Source organism: Tiliqua scincoides, chromosome 2 (assembly GCF_035046505.1).
Source record: "Tiliqua scincoides isolate rTilSci1 chromosome 2, rTilSci1.hap2, whole genome shotgun sequence".
In the NCBI taxonomy this organism is placed as follows: Eukaryota; Metazoa; Chordata; class Lepidosauria; order Squamata; family Scincidae; genus Tiliqua; species Tiliqua scincoides.
The window spans coordinates 242,952,508-242,972,030 of record NC_089822.1 but is presented as its reverse complement, the minus strand read 5'-3'; the positions used below and the strand labels follow the sequence as shown (position 1 = coordinate 242,972,030).

The 19,523-nt window shown below is 43.4% G+C and overlaps 1 protein-coding gene and 2 pseudogenes across 16 annotated transcripts in view; 2 read left to right on the top strand and 1 right to left on the bottom strand.

The window, feature by feature from the left end:
- Window positions 1-19,523, bottom strand: part of CADPS (calcium dependent secretion activator) — a 465,254-nt gene that overhangs the window by 319,429 nt on the left and 126,302 nt on the right. The gene's annotated exons all lie outside the window — the stretch shown is intronic.
- Window positions 7,051-7,172, top strand: LOC136642664 (5S ribosomal RNA; annotated as a pseudogene).
- LOC136642863 (5S ribosomal RNA) lies at window positions 12,490-12,609 on the top strand (annotated as a pseudogene).

The window sequence follows — 19,523 nt, the reverse complement described above, 5'->3', positions numbered from 1 at the left end:
GCAAACGTAGTGGGAGGTGGAATTGCTGCTTTTTTGTCTCCATTCAGCAGCATGAAAAGGCAACATGAAAGACTAGAAGTGGCAGAGCCTGGAGTCAGTCCAAGAGCACAATTGCTAAAATGGATTTCAAGGTTTAACAGTCCTCTCTAAACCTGAACTCTCTTTTTATAGGATCTGTTTTTCTTAGATTCCCTCTATAATTTGTGGCCAGCTACTGGACTGTCCTTTCATGTTATCCAGAGATATGCTTGCTGAGTTCTTATTCATATCTAACTGAATTTATTTCCATTCATATTCTACTGTACCAGGCTTAATGCTATTGAAAAGGATTTATTGGACATCCAGTGAACTTTTTGATTTGATTCAGATTGGATTTTATCTTTTGCTGCTGACCAATGTTCTAGTTTGGCAAAATCTGATTTTCTTCTCTGCGACTGGCTTTCTCGTAAGATGAGATTGATTTAGTGGGCACGGATCGTTATTAACGATTAATAGGTTTTTACTATGAATTTATTGTTTCCAGGCAAGAGTTATTAGGTAGTCACTTATGAAGTCAAGTCAAAATGACTTCTCAAGGCATAAAACCCATGTTACAGTTGAAACACCATTCTGAGGACTTACATGGGAGAAGAATGTGATATGAACCAGATCAAAGCAATGCTGAACTGCCTAATAGGAAACCCTTACAAAGTTGAGGAGACAACAGATACCATGACATCAAAACACAACTCTGGGCATGCAATAGAACACTCAAACCATCCAGAAACTTCCTTTAGCACTAAAACTGGAGCAGCCTTTGAAGACAGTTGCATAAGAACATAAAAAGAGCCTGATCCATCTGGTCCAGCTTCCTGTATCTCATAGCGGCCCAAAAGATGCCATTGGGAGAGCATAAGACAACAAAATATCTGTATCCTGTTGCTACTCTCTTGCATCTGGAATTCAGAGACAGGTTACCTCTAAAAAGTGTAGGCTCCCTGAAAAAGGAGGCAACAGTGGGCCTCTTCTTTGAAACAGATTGGGTAAAGCATGCCCACGTATACCTCCACCCAGTGGAGACAGGAGAGGGCATATGCATGCAGAAAAAGATGAATCCCACTACAACTCGGACCAGGCCTGAATTGCAATGCCACCAACTAACAGCCCAATCCTGAGCTCCCATGGCACGCGGCTGCGGCGGCACCATAAACAGCTGCCGCCACACCCTGCACGCCAATGGCTGCAGCAGGTAGCACTTTGGGAGAAGGGAAGTAGCTCTGCAATGGGGCTACTCGATTCACTGCCAACCAAAAGGTTGGAAGTGAAGTAAGAGTGTTTGCGTCGGGTGCCAAGCCCCACACGAATGCTCTGGATCTGGTGGAGCAGAGCTCCACCGGACCCACCTCCCTCCCTCCCTGCTCCCTCCCCCCGGCACGCCTCCCACCAGCCCTCTCCTGCTTCCTGCCTCCCCGTCACGCCTCCTCCCCATCCTCTCCCCGCCTCCCCCCTCCCCGGAATGCCTCCTCTGCGCTTCCCCTACTTTCCTCTCTGCGGCTTGGCGATCCAGTGCTGGGCTAGCTCGGGTGTTTGCCTGGCGGTAAGCCTTGCAAACTTGCCTTATGGCACGTTTGCAACAGTGCGTGCCAGCAGTAAGCCGACGCACTGAGCCCAGATTTGGGCTCTAAGTTGGGACAGCTTCTGGTTAATCACTGCAATTGCCAGAATGTCTTGATCTCCGGTGCAATGTGCACAACACATTTATAGAAAAACCAAGGACATTTGTAATGTACTAGAACTGGAAGTGCAGAATACTGTTCAGTCACATAACTGTTAGGAGGTTATTTATTTGTATGACACAATATGTTTCCAATGTTTGTTGCAACTGGGGTTTGAAAAAAAAAAATTGCATTGTTTGGTTTTCTAATATTCAGCATTTGTATAATGAATGTAGGAACAGATTTACTGCTTTTTTCACATATTTAGAGTAAAATAATAACTTAAAATGTTGTTATGTCTGAAATAGCAAACTCATGTTAATGAACCACCAAGATAAATAATGCTCTTAAAGTGATTCAATGGCAAATCCACTGGGAAAACCATGCCAGCATTTTAGATTATCAGCTAAGAAGAGGCAGTTTCGGTTTCCTCAAGGAAATTGATAAATGTATCAATATATCTTAGTTTTTGAAACAGTGCCTCCCTTTTAGTGCCTCTTCCAAATAGTAGGCAAATTACAAAAGACAAGATGCACATAAGTTTAAGTACAGCACCGTTTGCGGTCATCAATCAGGCAAAACCCAATAATCCTATGTAACTGGGATGACATTACTGAAAAGAGAAAAAAAAAATACAGAAGCCAAATTCTAATATTGTGAAAAACAATCCAAAATTTGGCTTCTAAAATATGAGCTAGCTGTTGGCATTGCTAGAGCAGGATAACTCTGCATTAATGGATGAATTTGGACATGCAGCCTTCTAGATGAAGCATAACTTTCTAATTAAATTGGAGTGTGACGCTTGAAATGCACCAAGACTGCTGCTGTTCCTGGCCAGCTCCCAATCCCTGAGTGCTGATCTCCTACCAGTTGTGCTATCCTATATATCATATTTGTGCAGCTTTTTGAGTTTCTCTGGTGTCACACATATCACTGTGGCTGCTATGAAAACACTCAGTATAAATTGTTCTTAATTGCACAAAAGCACAAGACGTTTGTGGCAGCATGAGAACCTGTTTAAATTGTGTGAGTATGATCAAGCAAGATAGCTTAAGAAGAAAAAAAACCTGCCGCTTAGAGTGAAGCAGCATAATCATTTCTAACAGGGAAATCACATCGCCAACTGAGAAATTCCCATGATCCACCTGTTTATTCTTAGAAATGTGCTCCCGGGAGAATGCAAGAGAGAAATAACTACATTCAAAGAGTCTATGAAATTTTCAAAAATGCATTTTTGTATAGCTATCGTTCTTTTTTCACCATTAGAGAAGGTCAAATGCACCATATTATGCACTGATAACACAAATAACCACTGGAACAGCCTTTTTCAACCACTGTGCCATGGCACACTGGTGTGTCATGAATGGTCTGCAGGTGTGCCGCATGAATTTGGGGACGGCCATCTATTAGTAGGGCCATTGGGGGATGTGAGCCCTCCCCATCAGCAGTGTGGTGTGCCTTGTCAATGGTCAAAAAAACAAAAACTGATGGTGTGCCTTGACAACTTTCTTGCCTTCTCAATGTGCCATGAGATTGAAAAGGTTGGAAATCACTGCACTAGAAAATGCCAGAAGCTTCTTTTCACCTTGTGGGGAGAATTTCTATATAAAAATGGTTGTGCAAATGCACAATTAACACTGCCACAACAAATCAGTTAGAACTCAGTTGGCTACAAATATTTGCAGAATGAGAAGCACCACCCATATTTTCTCTATGTAGCCAAAAACAAATATTCAGTTAGGTCATACCTACATCTCTGGTGCTCACTATATAAACATATAAACTTCTTGGTTAGTTGTTTCACGGCCCAATCCTATCCAACTTTCCAACACTGCTGTAGCTGTGCCAACAGGATATGTGCTGCATCCTGCAGTTGAGGAAGGGGTCAAGGAGACCTCCTCAAGATAAGGGACCTTTTATTCCCTTATGTCAGGGCTACATTGCAGCTGCAATTACACTGGAAAGATGGATAGGATTAGGCCCGCAGTCCAGGTTCTATAGTTCAACCCTACCGAACAAGAAATCATCTGCTTTCCTAAAGCAGCAATGCACCTTCCTTCTTTTCTTTATCTTCTATTTCTTTATCTTGATCTTCTTTAGGAACATAAGAACAGCCCCGCTGGATCAGGCCAGAGGCCCATCTAGTCCAGCTTCCTGTATCTCACAGCAGCCCACCAAATGCCACAGGGAGCACACCAGACAACAAGAGACCTGCATTCTGGTGCCCTCCCTCGCATTTGGGATTCTGACATAGCCCACTTCTAAAATCAGGAGGTTGCACATACTCATCATGGCTTGTAACCCATAATGGATTTTTCCTCCAGAAATTTGTCAATCCCCTTTTAAAGGCATCCAGGCCAGATGCCATCGCCACATCCTGTGGCAAGGAGTTCCACAGATCAACTACACGCTGAGTAAAGAAATATTTTGTCTGTCCTAACTCCCAACAGTCAATTTTACTGGATGTCCCCTGATTGAGTATTGGGCGGGTTAGGACAGACAAAAGGAAATATTTCTTTACTCAGCGTGTGGTCGGTCTGTGGAACTCCTTGCCACAGGATGTGGTGCTGGCGTCTAGCCTAGACGCCTTTAAAAGGGGATTGGACAAGTTTCTGGAGGAAAAATCCATTACGAGTTACAAGCCATGATGTGTACGCGCAACCTCCTGCTTTTAGAAATGGGTTATGTCAGAAGGCCAGATGCAAGGGAGGGCACCAGGATGAGGTCTCTTGTTATCTCTTGAACGGCCCCTCCTGACTGAGGAGTTAAGTCAGATAGAGGTTAAAAGAGAAGATGTTTCAGACCTCATTGATAAATTAAAGATCAATAAGTCACCGGGCCCTGATGGCATACACCCAAGGGTTATTAAGGAATTGAAGAATGAAGTTGCAGATCTCTTGACTAAGGTATGCAACTTGTCCCTCAAAACGGCCACAGTGCCAGAAGATTGGAGGATAGCAAATGTCACGCCTATTTTTAAAAAGGGAAAGAGGGGGGACCCGGGAAACTATAGGCCGGTCAGCCTAACATCCATACCGGGTAAGATGGTGGAATGCCTCATCAAAGATAGGATCTCAAAACACATAGACAAACAGGCCTTGCTGAGGGAGAGTCAGCATGGTTTCTGTAAGGGTAAGTCTTGCCTCACAAACCTTATAGAATTCTTTGAAAAGGTCAACAGGCATGTGGATGCGGGAGAACCCGTGGACATTATATATCTGGACTTTCAGAAGGCGTTTGACACGGTCCCTCACCAAAGGCTACTGAAAAAACTCCACAGTCAGGGAATTAGAGGACAGGTCCTCTCGTGGATTGAGAACTGGTTGGAGGCCAGGAAGCAGAGAGTGGGTGTCAATGGGCAATTTTCACAATGGAGAGAGGTGAAAAGCGGTGTGCCCCAAGGATCTGTCCTGGGACCGGTGCTTTTCAACCTCTTCATAAATGACCTGGAGACAGGGTTGAGCAGTGAAGTGGCTAAGTTTGCAGACGACACCAAACTTTTCCGAGTGGTAAAGACCAGAAGTGATTGTGAGGAGCTCCAGAAGGATCTCTCCAGACTGGCAGAATGGGCAGCAAAATGGCAGATGCGCTTCAATGTCAGTAAGTGTAAAGTCATGCACATTGGGGCAAAAAATCAAAACTTTACATATAGGCTGATGGGTTCTGAGCTGTCTGTGACAGATCAGGAGAGAGATCTTGGGGTGGTGGTGGACAGGTCGATGAAAGTGTCGACACAATGTGCGGCGGCAGTGAAGAAGGCCAATTCTATGCTTGGGATCATTAGGAAGGGTATTGAGAACAAAACGGTTAGTATTATAATGCCGTTGTACAAATCGATGGTAAGGCCACACCTGGAGTATTGTGTCCAGTTCTGGTCGCCGCATCTCAAAAAAGACATAGTGGAAATGGAAAAGGTGCAAAAGAGAGCGACTAAGATGATTACGGGGCTGGGGCACCTTCCTTATGAGGAAAGGCTACGGCGTTTGGGCCTCTTCAGCCTAGAAAAGAGACGCTTGAGGGGGGACATGATTGAGACATACAAAATCATGCAGGGGATGGACAGAGTGGATAGGGAGATGCTCTTTACACTCTCACATAATACCAGAACCAGGGGACATCCACTAAAATTGAGTGTTGGGCGGGTTAGGACAGACAAAAGAAAATATTTCTTTACTCAGCGCGTGGTCGGTCTGTGGAACTCCTTGCCACAGGATGTGGTGCTGGCGTCTAGCCTAGACGCCTTTAAAAGGGGATTGGACGAGTTTCTGGAGGAAAAATCCATTATGGGGTACAAGCCATGATGTGTATGCGCAACCTCCTGATTTTAGGAATGGGTTAAGTCAGAATACCAGATGTAGGGGAGAGCACCAGGATGAGGTCTCTTGTTATCTGGTGTGCTCCCTGGGGCATTTGGTGGGCCGCTGTGAGATACAGGAAGCTGGACTAGATGGGCCTATGGCCTGATCCAGTGGGGCTGTTCTTATGTTCTTATGTTCTTATGTTCTTATCTGGTGTGCTCCCTGGGGCATTTGGTGGGCCACAGTGAGATACAGGAAGCTGGACTAGATGGGCCTATGGCCTGATCCAGCAGGGCTGTTCTTATGTTCTTATTCTGGTGATGTGTGAGAGGGACAAGAGCATCTCTCTATCCAATCTATCATTCCCGTGCTTTTTCATTCTTTTTTCATCTTTTTCATCTTATTCTTTTTAATCTCTTCTTTATGTTTAGCTGCTGGGGTGTGCAGAACCTACAGAAGAAATTTTATTTGCCCTACAGAAACTCACTTAGCTTCCCTTGAACATTCTCAGATGCTGGTCCTTAGGAGGGACTCTTAAATTCATTCTGAATTTCATTATTTTGAAATGGTGCTGCCAACAGTAGTTATTTTATGTCCAGGGAGGCTTACTGGCATCAGCTTGGTCACTCTTCACTGCTGCGTTTAGCAAACAAAAGCAGGCACATTTTGCACTACATGTTCCAAAGCAGCAGTAATGAACAAGCAATTGGTTATCAGAAAGATTCCCTAAGGTGATATATTCAATGGGAAGACTGAAAGGCAGGTAAGACTGAAGGGGGGAAAAATGTCAGGACTTCTTCTGCGTACGACCCACTGAAATGAACAAAGTATGTGCAAGTGTGTGATACTCCAGCAAAAGTTCACCGTCATGTTTGGTCATATCCAAACATAATAAGGAAAGCCTTGTTTTAAGACTTATGGTCCGAACATATCCTTTACTACTTGTGCCTGCAGAGCACATGCTCCACTGATGCTAGCTGGCGCAAAAGTACCATGTGGGAAGCAGCGTCGGCGGAAAGGCCAGAGCATTCCAAAAGGCACCAGTGTGCAGATATTGCACCAGCGATATTGCTGTTACCCTGCACATGCGCAATCTCATCTGATCTCGGAAGCTAAGCAGGGTCAGGCCTGGTTAGTACTTGGATGGGAGACCGCTTGGGAATACCAGGTGCTGTAGGCTTATACCATAGTCTTTCGAGACTGAAGGTTGCCAACCAACCAATCATTGCTGGCAAAGCTCTGTGTTGACCCATTGCACTGAATGGGGCTTACACTGGAACAAGGAGTCAAATGTCTCCTTAGCCTGAAGAGACCTACAGTCTGAAAAACTCCCCCCCCCCTTTGCAGAAGGCAGCGGAAGCCACACCAGCACCATAGCATTGGCATGGGAGAGGCTTTTAGAAGTCACAGTGTTTTGCCATACTCCAATTTCAAAGCACAGCTTCCACTGGAACTGCAAGTTTACTCCTGCATTAGGACCCTAAAGAAGGAGTATCTGGACACAGCTTATGAAGCATTCATATTTGCAACCTTAACATGATCAGCCAAGATGTGACCCCATCCTGTCATCGCTGTGAGAAGAAAAGCAGCATCTCTTATATTTCTGACTGCTAGATAGTTGATCTCTTAGGAAACAGGTTTTTCCGTCCTAGAAGGATATTGTACCCAGCAACAACAGGACAGTAATTATTTGAACTAAGGGCAAGACTAGTTCATAGAATCCTAGATGCTCAAGGATGTGAAAAGCTATCGAGCTCTGCAGACCAACTAAACGCTTCACCTTGTAAGACATGACATCTTACATGGTTTAGACTAGAATGTTGACTAGCAGATAGCAAGTGAGTGTGAAGAGAGGAGGCACACAGTTTGAGATGAGTTACATCATTTGCTGAGGAAAACTGTGAAGATCATTGGCAATCTGATGCTGTGAAAAACTTCCTTCCCAGCACCATATATGGCAACTAGTGACATCTCGAACATAAGTAAAACACATCCACTCTGTTACTGAGCGCTGGAGCTGTAACAAATGGGTTTGCCTTATGTGTGGGCTCTCAACTACTGCATTAGTAAAAAAGAGTAAGGCTGCAATCCTACATACACGTTCCTGAGAGCAAGTTCCCAGTGAGATTTAATTCTGAGTAGCTATGCAGAAGATCGTGCTGTAAGAATAGTGGTACAAACTGTGTTTTTGTAAGAATAGGTTTCAAATGTTGGCAAATGTACACTAGTTGCATTCCTGTGAACATTATACACCTTCTATGAAAACAGAGGTTTCCAGCAGGACTCTTACTGCTGTCATTTCTACTTGCCTACATGGATTAAGAAAATCACAGCCCAATGCGAACCCATGCTAGAACAGGCAGGCTGACAGGCCTGCCCAGTATCCAGCTCAGGGTTGGGGCTGGCTACGGCACTGCCTGGGGCAAGGGATATTGATTCCACTTACCCAGGGTAACACAGAAGCAGCCCCAATGGAGCTACTTGCATCTCTACCACCTAAAGAGGTAGTGCAGATTGAGTAGTATGGCCAGGTCGCCCAGGGCGCCCAAGAGTGGGGTAAGGATCCAGCCTAAGTGCTGGATCCTGGTCTCACCCCACATTTTTGGCACTTTTTGGACACCTCTGGGCCTCACAAAGGACATGTGCTGGCCCAAGCGCAAGTTGGGTTTGCACCTTCAGCCTCCTCTAGGAATTCTTGGGTATTAAGATGACTATATAATTAATTAAAAACAAAATAACATTTATACTGTGCTTCACTATCACCAATGTTCACCCATTACCCTTACAATTGTCATGTCGTGAGAATGGGCGATGGCTGGATCCCAAAGGATCTCCTCTATGGAGAACTCGTGCAAGAAAAGCGCCCTACAGGTAGACCACAGCTGCGATACAGGAATATCTGCAAGAGGGATCTAAAGGCCTTTGGAATGGACCTCAACAGGTGGGAAACCCTGGCCTCTGAGTGGCCCGCTTGGAGGCAGGCTGTGCAGCATGGCCTTGTCCAGTTTGAAGAGACACTTGCCCAACAGACTGAGGCAAAGAGGCAAAGAAGGAAGGCCCGTAGCCAGGGAGGCAAACCAGGGACAGGGACATTTGCTCCCAGTGTGGAAGGGATTGTCACTCCCAAATTGGCCATTTTAGCCACACTAGACGCTGTTAGAAGGAACATAAACTGTGGCAAAAGAAATGTAAGAAGGTGATACGGGAGGCCAAGCAAGACTGTGAGGAACGCATGGCCAGCAACATTAAGGGGAATAATAAAAGCTTCTTCAAATATATTAGAACGTTAAATATGTTCAAATAGAAGAAGGAAACCCGCCAGAGAAGCGGATGATGAGGATGATGAGGGAGGGAAAAGGGAGATAAAAGGAGACTTAGAGATGGCAGAGAAATTAAATGAGTTCACGGCAGAAGACTGCTGCCTGAATGGCCCCTCCTGACCAAGGAATTAAGTCAGATCAAGGTTGAAAGAGAAGATGTTTCAGACCTCATTGATAAATTAAAGATCAATAAGTCACCAGGCCTGGATGGCATCCACCCTAGAGTTATTAAGGAATTAAAAAATGAAGTTGCTGATCTCTTGACTAAAATATGCAACTTGTCCCTCAAAACGGCCATGGTGCCAGAGGATTGGAGGATAGCAAATGTCATACCAATCTTTAAAAAGGGAAAGAGGGGGGACCCGGGAAACTAGGCCAGTCAGCCTAACATCCATACTGGGTAAGATGGTGAAATGCCTCATCAAAGGTAGAATCTCAAAACACATAGATGAACAGGCCTTGCTGAGGGAGAAACAGCATGGCTTCTGTAAGGGTAAGTCTTGCCTCACAAACCTTTTAGAATTCTTTGAAAAGGTCAACAGGCATGTGGATGTGGGAGAACCCGTGGACATTATATATCTGGACTTTCAGAAGACATTCGACACTCACCAGAGGCTACTGAAAAAAACTCCACAGTCAGGGAATTAGAGGGCAGGTCCTCTCCTGGATTGAGACCTGGTTGAAGACCAGGAAAAAGAGAGTGGGTATCAATGGGCAATTCTCACAATGGAGAGAGGTGAAAAGCGGTGTGCCCCAAGGATCTGTCCTGGGACCGGTGCTTTTCAACCTCTTCATAAATGACCTGGAGACAGGGGTGAGCAGTGAGGTGCCTAAGTTTGCAGACGACACCAATCTTTTTCGAGTGGTGAAGTCCAGAAGTGATTGTGAGGTGCTCCAGAAGGATATCTCCAAACTGGCAGAATGGGCAGCAAAATGGCAGATGCGTTTCAATGTCAGTAAGTGTAAAGTCATGCACATTGGGGCAAAAAAAATCAAAACTTCACGTATAGGCTAATGGGTTCTGAGCTGTCTGTGAGAGATCAGGAGAGAGATCTTGGGGTGGTGGACAGGTCGATCAAAGTGTCAACCCAATGTGCAGTGGCAGTAAAGAAGGCCAATTCTATGCTTGGGATCATTAGAAAAGGTATTGAGAACAAAACAGCTAATATTATAGTGCCGTTGTACAAATCAATGGTAAGGCCACACTTGGAGTATTGTGTCCAGTTCTGGTTGCCGCATCTCAAAAAAGACATAGTGGAAATGGAAAAGGTGCAAAAGAGAGCAACTAAGATGACCGCTGGACTGGGGCACCTCCCTTATGAGGAAAGGCTATGGTGCTTGGGCCTCTTCAGCCTAGAAAATAGACACCAGAGGGGGGATATGATTGAGACATACAAAATTATGCATGAGAAGGTTAAAGTGGATAGAGAGATGCTCTTTACACTCTCACATAACACCAGAACCAGGGGACATCCACTAAAATTGAGTGTTGCAAGGGTTAGGACAGACAAAAGAAAATATTTATTTACTCAGCGTGTGGTTGGTCTGTGGAACTACTTGCCGCATGATGTGGTGACGGCATCTGGCCCAGATGCCTTTAAAAGGGGATTGGACAAGTTTCTGGAGGAAAAATCCATTGTGGGTTACAAGCCATGATGTGTATGTGCAACCTCCTGATTTTAGAAATGGGCTATGTCAGAATGCCAGATGCAAGGGAGGGCACCAGGATGCAGGTCTCTTGTTGTCTGGTGTGCTCCCTGGAGCATTTGGTGGGCCGCTGTGAGATACAGGAAGCTGGACTAGATGGGTCTATGGCCTGATCCAGTGGGGCTGTTGTTATGTTCTTATGTTCCAGGACCACTTTTCAGAGCACGATACCATAGTCTTTCGAGACTGAAGGATGCCAATGTAATGTACCCTTACAAGTCAATTTGGCAATAACTGGGCATAATGCTTGAATTGAAACCAATTCTGCAGCTCTACAGCAGCTGTCAGAAAACCTCTGTTCCTACAGCAGAAGCAAGAACTCACCACAGACTGTTACCTTTAAGAGTTAAAACGCCAACCTCTGATGAAGTGAAAGCATCCTAATACATTTAATTGACCATAAATTAGCCTTGACCATCTGTTCAGCAGTGTTTGGCTACCCTTCACAGGAACTATTGATCAGCTACTGCTGGAGAAGGCATCATTATGACATATCAGATTTATTTGGTTTAATGGAAGCTAATTCCTTTAAATTTAATTACAACAGCTAAAATTCCTCTGTCTAAATTCTAACATAAAGCACAATATAACAGAAAACCTCACAGATTCATGCTTATATTTCACATTCGCACACAGCCTTTCAAATTGAGTCTTGTTGGTCCATAACTTGATGCCTTTTGAGTTGCAACATTCACTGGCATTTTTTAAAATCATGAGATGGAATCACCCCTTTCAATAACAAACAGCAACATGGGCCTTCAAATTCATGGAATTCTGCAAAAAAAACCATGTGGGGATTCATTTTTCACTTCAGATAAAATAGTATTCTATGACCCATCTGCTCTGTCATTCTAACCATTAAAGAAGAATTTTATGAATACTAGTACTTCCAGAGCAGTAGGAAGTAGATTCAGCACAAGCCAATGAAAGTACTTTTTCACTGAATGCACAATTATCTTACAGAATTTCCGCATATGATGAGAGCTGCTTGTCTAGTTGCCTTTAAACCGGATTACAGAAACTCATAGAAGATAAATCTTTCTATGACTATAGGCCTTGGTAGCTAAATGAAACCACCAGAATTATTTATTTATTAGAAGAATTTCTACCCTGCTTTTCTCCCGGTAATGGCAATCAAGGCGACTTGCAAAATTTAAAACATATAGCAATAATAAACATTAAAAACAATTAAAAACGATAAAAACCAGTACAAAAAATACAAATACCTAAAATTGTTGAGGTAGAAAGTGGGGTTTGTGGGGGGAAAGGCAGTTAGTTAATGGGCAGCCTATCCTGCGCTAACGCAGCCAGGTCGCTTAGCCCGCACTCTATCCAGCACAGTTTAGGAGGCAGCTGGAGGTCTCCTTAAGGTAAAAAGATATGTTTCACCTTACCACAAGTAACAATCGAGCCTGCCCAATGAGACTTCTTGAATCTGCAACAGCTATATAGCTGGCCCAAATCCGGGAAGCCCAGTGTAACTGTTACCCTGCACATGCCTGATCTCGTCTGATCTTGGAAGCTAAGCAGGGTCAGGCCTGGTTAGTACTTGGATGGGAGACTGCCTGGGAATACCGGGTGCTGTAGGCTTATACCATAGTCTTTCGAGACTGAAGGTTGCCAACCATTAGTGTAAGGTTGGGAGTGTGTCAGGAAGGGAGTAGAATATGGCAGAGGAGGCCTCCACTGATCCACCCCCTCCTGGCACGATCTGCATGTATTCTTTGGCGCCCTGTAATCCGTACGGTAGTTAACACTTTCTGAGATGCAGGCACTGTTTCTGACTTTTTGTAGCATATTTTCATGTTATCTAGCAGAAAAAGCAGCTCTTACACAGGACAGAAAATGTAAAGCAAATGTTCTGAAGCATCCCCCCTCCATCAATATAGAGGACACACTTCACAGAACAAACAACAAAACAAATATAAATGCAAATTGAATGTTTCAGTTAGCTGCCAACTGCCTGTCTTTGCAACACTATGGTTTATAGATTGGGTTGCTGCAGGGAACTTGTATTATATCAAATTTCCAGGCTGGTACAATCTTAGATGGAGAGGACAAGTCACATACACCACATCTTTAGCAAATAAGGCTGCAATCCTAACCACACTTTCCTGAGAGTAAGACCCATTGTACAAAATAGAACTTACTTCTGTGTAGACCTGGTTAGGATTGTGCCTTAAGTTATATTGGATACTCAGCTTCTTTTAAAAAATTGCTACTCTAGAGCCTGTAGGGGCCATTTCTTGTGCCTAAAGAGTGATGTCACATGGATGGAGGCCAGAATGTGAAATCAGATCAGAAAGAAACATCTGAATGTTGTGGTTTCTTGAAAGATAGAACCTTCTTTCAATTGTAAAAATCCCTACGGGGATTTAAATAGCCTGCCTATGTAAACCACCTTGAATAAAGTCTTGAATAAAGACCAAGAAAGGCAGTATATAAATACCTGTATTATTATTATTATTATTATTATTATTATTATTATTATTATGTAGCTCTGGCACTGCTACCGAGCCCAGTTGGATGTAGCGGTAGCCATTTTGGCACCGCTGCAGCCCTGAATGCTGGGAAGCTCAGGGACTGGGCTGTAAAACTTTTATTGTTGGCAATCTCAATACAGAATAAATCCTTTGACATGCAACTTTCCAGCATCCTATACTCACGTCGATGCACAGACATGGCATGTTTGAAAAGGGCAAAGACGCCTGTTAGATGGGCTGCAGTGAAGACATCTGCATTGGTGTATCTGATCCTGCCTGAAAATGCTAAATAGGTGTCATAAACCGAAGAGTGGAAAGCTGCTGACTTTCTGCTTTTGACAATGAGAGTTGGCCCATGCCTGTCTGATAGCAAAATGCTGAGGACGCTGGCCTGTGAGATCAGCAACTCTGTCTTGATAGTTAGTTTGGAATTCTTCCAGGCTCATTTTGTCTGTCAGCGAAAGACAGCAGCTCCTTTCCTGACTGAAGCCTTATCGCACAGTTTGAGGCAACCAGGGAGTTCAAAACAGCTATAACAAAATACCAGGGGGAAAATCCCAAGAACAGCTGCATAGAAATCATATACATTTCAGACACTCTAGTTCAGTGCAGCCCTCAGGGGCACCCCAGTCTCCAAAGAGCCTCTGGCCCTCTGGAGAGTTGTTGGAGCCCGCACTGGCCCGACGCAACTGCTCTCAGCGTGACGGTGACTGTCTGACCTCTCGCGTGAGCTGTGGGATGAGGGCTCCCTCCACTGCTTGCTGTTTCACGTCTGTGATGCAGTAGCAGCAGCAAAAGAAAGGCTAGCCTTGCTTTGTGCAAGGCCTCTTATAGGCCTTGAGCTTTTGCAAGACCTTCATTCATTCATATAAGTTCATCTTTAATATATTCATTTATGTATACTTCTGTAAATGTATTCAAATTTTAAATGTAAATTAATTCTTTTTCCCCCCCGGCCCCCAACACAGTGGCAAAGAGATGATGTGGCCCTCCTGCCAAAAACTTTGGACACCCCTGCTCTAGTTCATTCTAGTTCCTGTTTTGAGGGATATGGCCTTTCCAGGTTAAGCACAGCAGTTGGATCTGCTCACCCTCTCAGTCTTGACAGCACCCCCACTCTCTCCATCCTACTTAAATATGTTTATGTCAAGGTTTAAATCTACTCAAGGCTGCTTCAAATTTGCCCTTTGGGGCCACTAAGGAGTCATTAACTTTTTTTAATGCATCAGTGGACCGTATTCTTGTGCATTTCGGGAATGTTTCTGAGACAGACAAGGAAATTTCATGCAGAGCAATTGACACATATTGATTTACTGAGGATGTGGGCCAATCTGTCTTCCTTAAGCTGTAAGGACCACAGCCCTTGAAAAGAGTCAACGTAACATACACTCTTCTACACAACTGTTCTTTAATTTTTTTTCATTTGTATTAGTCAATTCCCAGTTCAAGGAAAGGTCAGTAGTCACAATGGATGCAAGGAAACAGAACATATTAATGTCCTGAAGTGGAATATTGACAAGCAATATCATAGACTCTTACATAATGCTTTGCTGCATGACTGTGGTTTCTTAATGCTGGTTGTGTGGGAAGAATACAAAACATGCATTGATGGTTTTAATTTTTAAAAAATGAAAGGCAATGGCAGAATTGAATTAAAAATAGATGAAATTTACAGAGATGGGTGCATCTCCAGCAACTGTGCAATAGTTCAGCATGCCCAAAATTGCATTGCATTTGCTTTGCAGCTACTGTGGGCCACTTGTCACATATTCACTTCTTTTCTGTTGTACAAAGGATACAGCAGAAACCTCCAGCCACTTGAAAAGAGTCTGTGCTGTGACTCCTTTTACCTCTGTTTCAGGCCTGTGGACAACAATTATGTGGAGAGTTTTCAAGAGACAGAAAATGTTTGGAGAGCAGCCAGAGCATCAATGTTCAAATAGGCAGCCTAATATGTTCAGGGCCAAATCCTATTCAACTTTCCAAAGCTGATGCAGCCATGCCCATGGGCATGCACTGCATCTTGCAATGGGAGGTCAGTCAAGGTAAGGAAACGTTTGTTCTCTTGGGGCTGCATTGCAGATGCATCAGTGCTGGAAAGTTGGATAGGATTGAGCCCTTAGAGCAGTGGTACTCAAAACTTTTCCAGCCAGTGGCTCCCTTGACCCCCGTGGCTGTTGGCCATGACTCCCCATCATGTTCCTGAGGGCTGGAAGTGACATCATTAAACAGGAAGTGGCCAGAAATATTAACTAGATTAAATATATTAAATATAATAAATATTATATTTATTATAATATAATATTAAATATTAAATATATCTTAACTATATTAATATTAATTATATTAATCATATCATTAATTAAATACAGATCTTAAAAATATGTTATTAATACACAGCAATATACATGCTTTATAAATGATCAGCTGCTGATCACTGTTGGAGACAGGATGCTGGAGTAGGTAGATTTTGTCTGGTCCAGGAGGAATCTTTTTTTTAAACTTTGTAAGCATACCAATAGAATTGTTTTATCAAATGAACTTTGTGAACAACCAGTCTGACCAACATTACACACACACACCCTTGTGGACCCCAATCCAACTAGTCATTTCTCCCATTCTTCTTGGATAGGATTGAACCCTTTATTAATTTAATGAAATTAAATTTTTCCAGCAGCTGATGGGAAAAACAAAAATAGATCATGAAAATATATCAGAGCTGACAAGGATTTAGTTAGGAAGCTGATTTGTCTCCTATACTAGGAGATGCACACACTGGGGGGGATGACACACCTTGGGGGAGGACGCGCTAACATTGCGGGGTTAGGAGCTACCACATCAAGCCATACACTGTTGGATGCGGTATGCCCAGCGGAGTGCAGTGCAAGAATCAGAATTGAAATCACTCCTTTCGTTCAAAAGTTATGGCCAAAAACCCGGAAGGAAAAAATGCATGGAGCCCTATGGAAAGTGAAAGTGAGCCGTATCGCGCGTTTACTCGCGAGTAGGCGTACTTGCCATAGCCCGTCGGGAAGGGCAGGCTGAGAGCAATCCAACGACACCAGAATGGTCCCGATCCAATGAATGCAGCCCCCAAAAAACACCCGAGAAGCTCCCCCCTCCCAGCTGTGAGTCTGAGCCACGTGGCTGAGTTTACTCACGAGTAGGCGGACTTGCCATCGTCAAGGCAGTTTGAGAGGCTCCAAGTTCATCAGAATGGTCCTCATCCAATGAGTGCACCCCCAAAAAACACCAGAGAAGGAGGTTCCAACCTCCCAGCTGCCTCCCTCCCAGTCTATGGAGCCTTATGGAAAGCAAAGCAGCCTCAGTCACGTTTACTCACGAGTACGCAGACGTGACTTGGCTGGTGGTTAGGCCAGGCAAAGGGGAATGCGAGGACACCAGAAGGGTCCTCATCCGATGGAGCTGGAGTGCAACAGAAGGCAGTCCCCCCCCCCCCAAAAGAACAAAAAAGAGGCTTAAATGGTAAGGGGAAAGTTTTCTATTTTGCACTTGCAAAGCCAGGAGGGTCTTTATCTGGATATGCCTGAAATAGAAGAACTTTAAACTGGGCACTGGGAGGGCTGGAAATCTCACTGATTCTTTTTGGGGGGTTGTTATTGCAGGCAGACTACAGAGTAAGTACCATTGACCACTATGGGACTTACTTCAGAGTAGACATGCATAGGATTGGGCTCACAGGCTGCAATCCTACCCACACTTTCCTACGAGTATGCCCCATTGACCACAATAGGACTTAGCACCAATACACAATAGGACCAACACTAGTGGGGGTTGGAAGATGCTAGAGAAAGAGAAGGTCATCAGCTCTGCTGGAGGGATCAGCTCTCGGGAGCTGGAGAAGGGACTGCTCTCTGTTTCTTGGGTGGAGACAGAAGAACTGATTTGCTGGCAAATCACCCGGGAGATAGTGCCTGCTTATTCCCAATAAGTTCAGACTGAGTGACTAGAGGTTGGAGCCCAGTGGAAGTGGGAAGTGCATCACCATTTCCCCACTGCAGTAAGAATTAGGAATTTTCTTTTCAACAGTAAACAACATATTTATGGTTGGATGGAGCCTTGAATACAAGGACTATGAGATTTACAGGCCTCCCCAACCTGCAGTGCTTAAACCCAGGATGTCATGAACGTGCTTTATGGCACATTCGTGACACCTTCGGCTGCCACTAAGGCCATTGCACTGGCCAAAGTCTCTGTTAGGATTGTGCTCTTAGATAGTTTAAAGAGAGTATTATGCAAAATTATGCATGGGAAGGATAAAGTGGATAGAGAGATGCTCTTTACACTCTCACATAACACCAGAACCAGGGGACATCCACTAAAATTGAGTGTTTGGAGAGTTAGGACAGACAAAAGAAAATATTTCTTTATTCAACGTGTGGTTGGTCTGTGGAACTCCTTGCCACAGGATGTGGTGACAGCATCTGGCCTGGATGCCTTTAAAAGGGGATTGGACAAGTTTCTGGAAGAAAAATCCATTACAGGTTACAAGCCATGATGTGTATGTGCAACCTCCTGATTTTAGAAATGGGCTATGTCAGATGCAAGGGAGGGCACCAGGATGCAGGCCTCTTGTTATCAGGTGTGCTCCCTGGGGCATTTGGTGGGGCTGCTGTGAGATACAGGAAGCTGAACTAGATGGGCCTATGTCCTGATCCAGTGGGTCTGTTCTTATGTTCTTATGAGTAAAATAATCTAAATCACAGGACAGTTTTTTTTTTAATTGTGTTGAAATGATCAGAAATAGAGTCCTTCGGTCACAAATCTATTTATTTTTATAGATGAATTTCAGCTCTCCTTTAGCTTACTGGACATGATTTAGGGTTACAGCAGAGTTGTGGGTAAGTCAGATGTTACAACAGTGATTATAGAAACTGATCAAAATTTATGAAGCAAATAGGAAGATATATATTTGATTTATTAATTTTACTGGTTAAGCGTTCTTTTGAGAACAAGTTAAGACTAATTGATAGTCTTGTTCTTTGCCGATTTGCACACAGTGGTGAATTTGAGCACTGATAGCCAGTAGGAATTCTTAGAGTAATTAACAAAAGCAGTAAAACAATTGCTGGTTTTTTGTTTTTTTGCAGGGGACATTAAAGAAAGTGGAATTAATTATTGATTGCTTATTGATAACAATTTATGAATTCATCATTGACTAAGGACAAATTACCATAGGTAAGGAGGATGATCAAATAAGAGTAAAAACACATAGGCAAAGGAAATAAAAGGTGCTAAAGATGTTTTACTGCTGTTTTTGTATATCTTCTTCCTTATGTTTGTTTTTTTAAAGCTATGTTTTAATGTTATGTTTTTTTTTTATATTCTTGTCATTTTTATTCTGCTTTAATTATTATGAATTGTTTTATGTGTATTTTATATGCTTTTGTAAGCTGCTCTGGGACCCATCTGGAAGAAAAATTGGGATAAAAAACGAATGAATGAAGCGGTTGACAAAGTAACCAATATGATTCTAATCTTTGGTTCTCTAAGGGCTTTATTATCTTCTAAAGAATTCCAAAATTCTGAAGGGAGAATACTGAAAAAGACTGAGGAAAGAGAAAACTGATTGAAAAAGGATTTTGCAGAGAGAAAAGCAACCTAGAGCTGTATTTAAAAATGGCATAGGCAGTGAGACATGAGGTTGACAGAAATAACAAAAAACGTAAAAAGGTTTGATGCTACAATAAATAAGCAGGAAGAGAGAATTTGGAATGAACCAGGAAGAAATTCAAAAACATAACTCCAGCAATGAAGAGGCATATTGACAAGAATTTGAAATTAGTGGTTCCCAAACTTTTCAGCACTGGAACCCACTTTTTAAAACGACATTCTATCAGGACCCACCAGACTTTTAAAAAAGGAGATCTAGAAATCATCATCATCTTAATAGTAAACAGTCGAATTACAGAAGACTGCCATAATTGGCATAGCATCTATCCTTCGTTGGTACCTCATCTACACCTAGAAGTAAGGCAGATGTCTGGGTGGATCAGGATT